Raw genomic sequence first — 10,635 nt, forward strand, 5'->3', positions numbered from 1 at the left:
ACGTATTGCACAACAGTAGATACCATCACCTGACGTATCTAACACACCACTATTGTAACTCGTCGTCGAAGGACCTTTCAAGTGCCTGATGGCCAGGGGAGCTCTTACACGGCACGGAGACACAGTGATGCTCGCCCATCACAGTGTACAACGATCGAGTTTGCTTAAGTGTCTGGGTACCTACACACCAGACACAATGCAATGGCCACGGATCCACACAAGGCACATCACATGCAGAAAGCTTCACCAGATTATGACACATACCACACTCTTGTAACTCGTCGTCGAAGGGGCGTTCAAAGTGCCTTACGGCTAGGGGAGATCTAGCACGGCACGGAGACACAGTGATGGTTGCCCATCAAAGTGTACAACGATCGAGTTTGCTTTCCGCGCAAGCGTTCTAAGTGTCTGGGTACCTACACACCAGACACAATGCAATGGCCACGGATCCACACAAGGCACATCACATGCAGAAAGCTTCACCAGATTCTGACACATACCACACTCTTGTAACTCGTCGTCGAAGGGGCGTTCAAAGTGCCTTACGGCTAGGGGGGATCTAGCACGGCACGGAGACACAGTGATGGTCACCCATCAAAGTGTACAACGATCGAGTTTGCTTTCCGCGCAAGCGTTCTAAGTGTCTGGGTATCTAAGCACCAGACACAATGCAATGGCCACGGATCCACACAAGGCACATCACATGCAGAAAGCTTCACCAGATTCTGACACATACCACACACATGCAACTCGTCGTCGAAGGGGCGTTCAAGTGCCTTACGGCTAGGGGAGATCTAGCTCGGCACGGGGACACAGTGATGGTCACCCATCAAAGTGTACAACGAACGAGTTGGCTTTCAACAAATTCTGACACATAGCAAGCGAGCGACCGAGCTACACCGAAGGCAGCCCATGGTTGGTCACTCGCGGACGATCATCAGTAATGATCCTTCCGCAGGTTCACCTACGGAAACCTTGTTACGACTTTTACTTCCTCTAAATCATCAAGTTCGGTCAACTTCAGCCATGCCAGCTGCAGCTCACGAAGGAACCGCGGAAGGTAAGCCTCCAGAAACCTCACTAAATAATCCATCGGTAGTAGCGACGGGCGGTGTGTACAAAGGGCAGGGACGTAATCAGCACTAGCTAATGACTAGTGCTTACTAGAAATTCCAGGTTCATGGGGACCGTTGCAGTCCCCAATCCCGACTAGATGGGCATTTTAGTGATTTCCCGTTCCTCTCGGAATGGGGGCGCCTATTGGCGAGAACACGCTGCGACCCACATTGTAGCACGCGTGCAGCCCAGAACATCTAAGGGCATCACGGACCTGTTATCGCTCATTCTCAGCTTGCTAAACACAAGTTGTCCCGCTAAGCAGGGCAAACGTAGCCGACGACCGCCCGTGAAGGCGCCGCCCGGCTGTAACGTCAGGTGCGCCCGGAGGCGCACTGCTGACAGCGTTCTAGTTAGCATGTTTGAGTCACGTTCGTTATCGGAATTAACCAGACAAATCATTCCACGAACTAAGAACGGCCATGCACCACTACCCTTAAATTTGAGAAAGAGCTATCAATCTGTCTTACCTCGATAAGTTTGGACCTGGTAAATTTTCCCGTGTTGAGTCAAATTAAGCCGCAAGCTCCACTTCTTGTGGTGCCCTTCCGTCAATTCCTTTAAGTTTCAACTTTGCAACCATACTTCCCCCGGAACCCGATTTTGGTTTCCCGGAAGCGACTGAGAGCACCGAATAGGGGTAGCGTCTCCCAATTGCTAATTGGCATCGTTTACGGTTAGAACTAGGGCGGTATCTAATCGCCTTCGATCCTCTAACTTTCGTTCTTGATTAAAGAAAGCATCCATGGCAAACGCTTTCGCTTCAGTTGGTCCTACGACGGTCTACGAATTTCACCTCTCGCGCCGTAATACCAATGCCCCCAACTACTTCTGTTAATCATTACCTCTAGGTTTCTGACAAACCAACGAAATCGTATAAACCGAGGTCATATTCCATTATTCCATGCAAGATTATTCTCGGCCAACGCCAACCCCACGGGGGGGCCGGACGCTTTGTCTTAGCCTGCTTTGAGCACTCTAATTTGTTCAAGGTAAATGTGAGTATCTTGAGCACCATGAGGAGCCCGTGCCGGAGTTAACCGGTAGCACGGTACTCGTTCACAGAGTAACGCCCAAGTACACCATTGTGAGTCGCAGCCGTGAGCGCGCGCACGAACGGCCCCGGCGTGTAACCGGGCGCCCGTGGCGGTCACGTGTCTGGACGGGCAATCAACTTCGAACGTTTTAACCGCAACAACTTTAATATACGCTAGTGGAGCTGGAATTACCGCGGCTGCTGGCACCAGACTTGCCCTCCACTTGATCCTTGTTGAAGGATTTATACTCAACTCATTCCAATTATGGACCATCGTTAGAGAGGTCCATATTGTTATTTCTCGTCACTACCTCCCCGTACTGGGATTGGGTAATTTACGCGCCTGCTGCCTTCCTTGGATGTGGTAGCCATTTCTCAGGCTCCCTCTCCGGAATCGAACCCTGATTCCCCGTTACCCGTCGCAACCATGGTAGTCCTCTACACTACCATCAATAGTTGATAGGGCAGACATTTGAAAGATCTGTCGTCAGTCGACAAGCGACCATACGATCTGCGTCCTTATCCAGACTTCAACTCAAGCCGCCCGGAGGCGATTGGTTTAACTAATAAGTGCACCAGTTCAGCTACCCGCGAGGGCACCAGTCCCGGCATGTTGCATGTATTAGCTCTGGATTTTCCACAGTTATCCAAGTAACTAGTGGTAGGATGATCTTGTGAATTATAGCTGTTATACTGAGCCTTATGCGGTTTCACATTCATTTATGTTTGTACTTAGACATGCATGGCTTAACCTTTGAGACAAGCGTATATTACTGGTAGGATCAACCAGAATTCGTTCCACTACAGACACACACTCGCTTAGTGGGAAATAAATTTCCACACAACTCTCTCTCTCTAGAACCATATGGAATGGCTCTTTGGTGTTGGGTAAGGCACCAATTTGTTGGGGTGTAACGGTCACCACCAACTTTAAGTTTGTTAGGGCACAACGGAAACCACTAACTAAACTTTAGGAAACTAAATTTCCTCACACATTATCTCTCACCATATTAGCACTAGGTGCTATCCACGATTGTACAACGTTTCAACTCTTGAATCGACCGTAGGGCCGCGGAATTGCTTCCGGGCCCCTATTCTCGCTATTAATTGTTCATCTCTTTCAATACATCGAGTTCGTTCCATTGGGTAGTTCGCATGGCGAACGTTTTGATGCAGCCCCCTGGGGGACCACGGCACTTTACACCGGGTATGGTGTATGCGCAACCTACAGATAACAATAAACCCCTTATGCGTGTGTAAACCGATGTTGGGCTGCTCAACATCTTTCATGGTTACATCACTTGCACCAGAACCCACGGTGCCGATTTGGTAATATGTTGTACATTTACTCTCAAGATGTACGCTTCGGCCCCTTATTCAGGGGCTCAAGCTATTACCAGCAAGAACAATCCTCATCCAGACTTGAACTCGAAACACCCGGAGGCGAACGGTTTAACTAATAAGTGCACCAGTCTTGAATCCATGCGTCGGTGGAAACAATGCCGGCGTGTTGCATGTATTAGCTCTGAACTTAGCGAGTGATTGCCTTGCAGCTGTCATACTGAGCGTAGAGCGTGATTATCGCTCACTTGAACCATGTTGAATGGCTCTTTGGTGTAGGGTAAGGCACCAATTTGTTGGGGCGTAACGGTCACCACCAACTTAAGACTTGCTTATAGGTATTTCAACGTTTTCAACTCTTAAATCGACCGTGTTTCATTATCATCTCTTCTTCTTATTAAATGCATAGAGTTCGTTCCATTGGGTAGTTCGCGTGGCGAACGGTTTGATGCAGCCCCCCGGGGGGGACCACGGCACTTTACACCGGGCATGGTGTATGCGCAACCTACAGATCACCAATATATTTGTGATCGATAATGCACACTTCTTACACGACTGACCAGTCGACAGCGCTGCCTTCCTATTATGCGTGTGTAAACCGATGTTGGGCTGCTCAACATCTTTCACGGTTACATCACTTGCACCCGAACCCATGGTGCCGATTTGGTAATATGTTGTACATGGTCTCAAGATGTACGCTTCGACCCCTTATTCAGGGGCTCAAGCTATTACCAGCAAGATCAATCCTCATCCAGACTTGAACTCGAAACACCCGGAGGCGAACGGTTTAACTAATAAGTGCACCAGTCTTGAATCCATGCGTCGGTGGAAACAATGCCGGCATGTTGCATGTATTAGCTCTGAACATAGCGAGTGATTGCCTTGCAGCTGTCGAACTGAGCGTAGAATGTGATTATCGCTCACTTGAAAGGGTCAAGCCCTTTCGAGTCGTCCGGTTTTTACGCCAGACGACTCGGTTCACCATCTTTCGGGAAGGGACCGTCTCGGTCGCAAGCTGCTCCGGTCCCCAAACAACCTGCGACAAATGATAGGAAATGCCGACATCAATACGTGTTCAGTTTGGTTTATCGCTCATAGGTCTTTTTGACCATCGATCCCTGATTATAACTCTCAATTAAACAGTCAGGAGAGTAAGGCATGCCCATCGATATCTCATCGACAGGCGATACCGCAAGAACGGCCAACGACACATCAGGTGATCGATTATTGCTACGACTTTTGCTTAATCGTTTCCACTCCTTGGAGAAAGAAACCCCCGGGGACCGTCTCGGTCGCAAGCTGCTCCGGTCCCTAAACAACCTGCGACAAATGATAGGAAATGCCGACATCAATACGTGTTCAGTTTGGTTTATCGCTCATTGGTCTGTTTGACCATCGATCCCTGATTAAACTCTCAGTAATCCAGTCGGGAGAGTAAGGCATGCCCATCGATATCTCATCGACAGGCGATACCGCTTGAACGGCCAACGACACATCAGAGGATCGTATCTTGCTACAACTTTTGCTTAATCGTTTCTTCTCCTTGGAGAAAGAAACCCCCGGGGACCGTCTCGGCCGCAAGCTGCTCCGGTCCCTAAACAACCTGCGGCATCAAATGATAGGAAAAGCCGACATCAATACGTGTTCAGTTTGGTTTATCGCTCATTGGTCTGTTTGACCATCGATCCCTGATTAATACTCTCAATTAGAAGGTCGGTAGAGTAAGGCATGCCCATCGATATCTCATCGACAGGCGATACCGCATGAACGGCCAACGACACATCAGAGGATCGTATCTTGCTACAACTCTTGCTTAATAGTTTCCACTCCTTGGAGAAAGAAACCCCCGGGGACCGTCTCGGCCGCAAGTTGCTCCGGTCCCTAAACAACCTGCGGCATCAAATGATAGGAAAAGCCGACATCAATACGTGTTCAGTTTGGTTTATCGCTCATAGGTCTGTTTGACCATCGATCCTAGAATTCAACTTTCGAGTAAGGCATGCCCGTCGATATCTCATCGATAGGCGATACCGGTAGAACGGCCAACGACACACATCTAGGATCGCATTTACTCTTCCTTGGATGGATAACCAATACCCTAGGACCGTTTCATCGCGAGCTGCTCCGGTCCTCAAACAACTCGCGAACCACCGATAGGATGATATTAGGAATGGCCGACTTTCATCCTTTAACTCTCAGTTCTGCTTACCAAAACATAGGTACTTGGACCTTAAAGACCACTATATGTTCCCCGATCGGGGGCAATCGGAACGTCTATCCATCATCAACATCGTTTCACTCATTCCGAACCACCAAATTGGACAGACAGTACCATATTCACCAACCGATTGCTTCAACTTCGCAAACTGTATGGTAAGTTCTACTAATTTCACATCTTACCATCGACTAATAGTGCATAAATCCACTTGGAAATCACTTTTCCTTGGTCCTCGGACCTTCTACGACAACGTCCAACAAATATCCGAAGTCGTTTCCCAACTTAGACCAAGCATTTCGTATCTTTACTTCTAATCGATTTTTTCTCTCATAATTGACGATCAAAATCTAAAAACCACATTTTGAGCCAGAAGCAGTCGTCCGATCGTCCTGGGGGTAGTCTCAATCGATTTAGAAGGGCCCAATTCATAAAGATACGTACTCAGTCAAATTCATGCTTCTGGCTCACCTACCCCCTATATAGAAAACGAAAGCGTACAGGCGTGGAAAACGTGCCATTTTTCTCCATCACGGACTTTTTTTTTCTCGTTGCACCGACTCTAGTAAAAAAGTGAAATTTTTTACTAGTTACCAACTTTTGCAAATTATCATCGGATATCACTTTTCATGGTCTATAGTAAGTTCTTATCACGTTTTAGTAGTTTTTGAAAAAAAAATTTTTTTGAACTTTTCAAAATTTTTCAAAACAAAGTTTTTGTAGGCGGTTTTGTGTATGGAGGGTTACTAGTCTCGGGGTCACTGTTTGACCAAAAAACCACTATATATCATTCGAAAGGTAATTTCAAGGGCTACAAAAAATTGTTCTACGGCACCCCCCTCCGACGTCTAGTATTCGAGTTATTGGCCAAAAACCATCACTTGAGCGATTTTTCGTTCAGGGTACCCGACTCTAGTAAAAAAGTGAAATTTTTCTCGATTGACCAAGTGTTGCAAATGACCATCGGATTTCACTTTTTATGGTCTATAGTGAGTTCTGATCACGATTTGGTACTTTTTGAAAAAATTTTTTTGACGCACTTTTCAAAATTTTGCAAAACCAAAACTTTTTAGGCGGTTTTGTGTATGGAGGGTTACTAGTCTCGGGGTCACTGTTTGACCAAAAAACCACTATATATCATTCGAAAGGTAATTTCAAGGGCTACAAAAAATTGTTCTACGGCACCCCCCTCCGACGTCTAGTATTCGAGTTATTGGCCAAAAACCGCAACTATAGCGGTTTTTCGTACAGGGTACCCGACTCTAGTAAAATGATGCGATTTTTACTAGTCTAGGAACTTTTTGGTCAAAAAATCAAGTATATGTCATTCGATAGATAATTTCAAGGGCTACCAAAAATTGTTCCACGACACCCCCCTGCGACGTCTAGTATTCGAGTTATTAGCCAAAAACCGCAACTTAAGCGGTTTTTCGTCCAGGGTACCCGACTCTAGTAAAATGATGCGATTTTTACTAGTCTAGGGAACTTTTTGGCCAAAAATCAAGTATATGTCATTCGATAGATAATTTCAAGGGCTACCAAAAATTGTTCCACGACACCCCCCTGCGACGTCTAGTATTAGAGTTATTAGCCAAAAACCGCAACTTTAGCGGTTTTTCGTCCAGGGTACCCGACTCTAGTAAAATGATGCGATTTTTACTAGTCTAGGGAACTTTTTGGCCAAAAATCAAGTATATGTCATTCGATAGATAATTTCAAGGGCTACCAAAAATTGTTCCACGACACCCCCCTGCGACGTCTAGTATTCGAGTTATTAGCCAAAAACCGCAACTTGAGCGGTTTTTCGTCCAGGGTACCCGACTCTAGTAAAATGATGCGATTTTTACTAGTCTAGGGAACTTTTTGGCCAAAAATCAAGTATATGTCATTCGATAGATAATTTCAAGGGCTACCAAAAATTGTTCCACGACACCCCCCTGCGACGTCTAGTATTCGAGTTATTAGCCAAAAACCGCAACTTGAGCGGTTTTTCGTCCAGGGTACCCGACTCTAGTAAAATGATGCGATTTTTACTAGTCTAGGGAACTTTTTGGCCAAAAAATCAAGTATATGTCAATCGATAGATAATTTCAAGGGCTACCAAAAATTGTTCTAAGACACCCCCCTGCGACGTCTAGTATTCGAGTTATGGGCCAAAAACCATTCATACTTGAGCATTTTGCTCATTTTGCCTGTACGGGTACCGAGGACTAGTAAAATCAGGCCAATTTTACTAGAGTAGGGGTCCTTTTTGGTCAAAAAAACAACTTTTGCTCGTTCGATAGGGAATCGATAGGGCAACAAAAAATCGTTCTACGACCCCCCCTTCCGATGTCTAGTATTCGAGTTATGGGCCAAAAACAGTTTATAGTTAATTTTTCACTCGATTTTACACCAAGTATCGCACATTACTCCGGTTCTATACATTGGATCGTCAATCTTTAAGATTTTATGGGTAGTTCCAACTGTTTGCTGCATTTCATCCATACATCACCAACCGATTCAATGTCTGTGCTAGAAGTTATTAGAGGAATAAAAAAATTTACCCTTGGCTTTGGACCGTACAAGTTTACCCATTTTTGGCCCGTATTTGCCCCATAGCTCCGCCGGTATCCAAGATATCGCCACACTTTCTTCTGGCCATGGCTAGATGGCACTTGTGGCTAGATTTCTTCCATGCACCACTAATCGCTACCATGTCTGTGGCCGGAGCTATTCACGAAAGCGCCTCGCGCACTTGGTCGGATTTTTGGTCCACCTGGCACCATTTTTGGCCCATATTTGCCCCATAGCTCCGCCGGTATCCAAGATATGGCCACACTTTCTTTTGGCCATGGGTAGATGGCACTTGTGGCTAGATTTCTTCCATGCACCACTAATCGCTACCATGTCTGTGGCCGGAGCTATTCGACGAACAACCATCGCATTTACCTAGGTACTTTTTCGGATTTTTGGTCCAACTTGCACCATTTTTGGCCCATATTTGCCCCATAGCTCCGCCGGTATCCAAGATATGGCCACACTTTCTTCTGGCCATGGGTAGATGGCACTTGTGGCTAGATTTCTTCCATGCACCACTAATCGCTACCATGTCTGTGGCCGGAGCTATTCACGAAAGCGCCTCGCGCACTTGGTCGGATTTTTGGTCCACCTGGCACCATTTTTGGCCCATATTTGCCCCATAGCTCCGCCGGTATCCAAGATATGGCCACACTTTCTTCTGGCCATGGGTAGATGGCACTTGTGGCTAGATTTCTTCCATGCACCACTAATCGCTACCATGTCTGTGGCCGGAGCTATTCGACGAACAACCATCGCATTTACCTAGGTACTTTTTCGGATTTTTGGTCCAACTTGCACCATTTTTGGCCCATATTTGCCCCATAGCTCCGCCGGTATCCAAGATATGGCCACACTTTCTTTTGGCCATGGGTAGATGGCACTTGTGGCTAGATTTCTTCCATGCACCACTAATCGCTACCATGTCTGTGGCCGGAGCTATTCGACGAACAACCATCGCATTTACCTAGGTACTTTTTCGGATTTTTGGTCCAACTTGCACCATTTTTGGCCCATATTTGCCCCATAGCTCCGCCGGTATCCAAGATATGGCCACACTTTCTTCTGGCCATGGGTAGATGGCACTTGTGGCTAGATTTCTTCCATGCACCACTAATCGCTACCATGTCTGTGGCCGGAGCTATTCACGAAAGCGCCTCGCGCACTTGGTCGGATTTTTGGTCCACCTGGCACCATTTTTGGCCCATATTTGCCCCATAGCTCCGCCGGTATCCAAGATATGGCCACACTTTCTTCTGGCCATGGGTAGATGGCACTTGTGGCTAGATTTCTTCCATGCACCACTAATCGCTACCATGTCTGTGGCCGGAGCTATTCGACGAACAACCTTTGCATTCACCTTGCGCACTTAGGGATTTTGGTCTAACTTGCACCATTTTTGGCCCGTATTTGCCCCATAGCTCCGCCGGTATCCAAGATATGGCCACACTTTCTTCTGGCCATGGGTAGATGGCACTTGTGGCTAGATTTCTTCCATGCACCACTAATCGCTACCATGTCTGTGGCCGGAGCTATTCGACGAACAACCATCGCATTTACCTAGGTACTTTTTCGGATTTTTGGTCCAACTTGCACCATTTTTGGCCCATATTTGCCCCATAGCTCCGCCGGTATCCAAGATATGGCCACACTTTCTTCTGGCCATGGGTAGATGGCACTTGTGGCTAGATTTCTTCCATGCACCACTAATCGCTACCATGTCTGTGGCCGGAGCTATTCGACGAACAACCATCGCATTTACCTAGGTACTTTTTCGGATTTTTGGTCCAACTTGCACCATTTTTGGCCCATATTTGCCCCATAGCTCCGCCGGTATCCAAGATATGGCCACACTTTCTTCTGGCCATGGGTAGATGGCACTTGTGGCTAGATTTCTTCCATGCACCACTAATCGCTACCATGTCTGTGGCCGGAGCTATTCACGAAAGCGCCTCGCGCACTTGGTCGGATTTTTGGTCCACCTGGCACCATTTTTGGCCCATATTTGCCCCATAGCTCCGCCGGTATCCAAGATATGGCCACACTTTCTTCTGGCCATGGGTAGATGGCACTTGTGGCTAGATTTCTTCCATGCACCACTAATCGCTACCATGTCTGTGGCCGGAGCTATTCGACGAACAACCATCGCATTTACCTAGGTACTTTTTCGGATTTTTGGTCCAACTTGCACCATTTTTGGCCCATATTTGCCCCATAGCTCCGCCGGTATCCAAGGTATGGCCACACTGTCTTCTGGCCATAGCTAGATGGTACTTGTGGCTAGATTTCTTCCATGCACCACTAATCGCTACCAGGTCTGTGGCCGGAGCTATTCACGAAAGCGCCTCGCGCACTTGGTCGGATTTTT

This window comes from Anopheles funestus (genome assembly GCF_943734845.2).
Source record: "Anopheles funestus chromosome X unlocalized genomic scaffold, idAnoFuneDA-416_04 X_unloc_30, whole genome shotgun sequence".
In the NCBI taxonomy this organism is placed as follows: Eukaryota; Metazoa; Arthropoda; class Insecta; order Diptera; family Culicidae; genus Anopheles; species Anopheles funestus.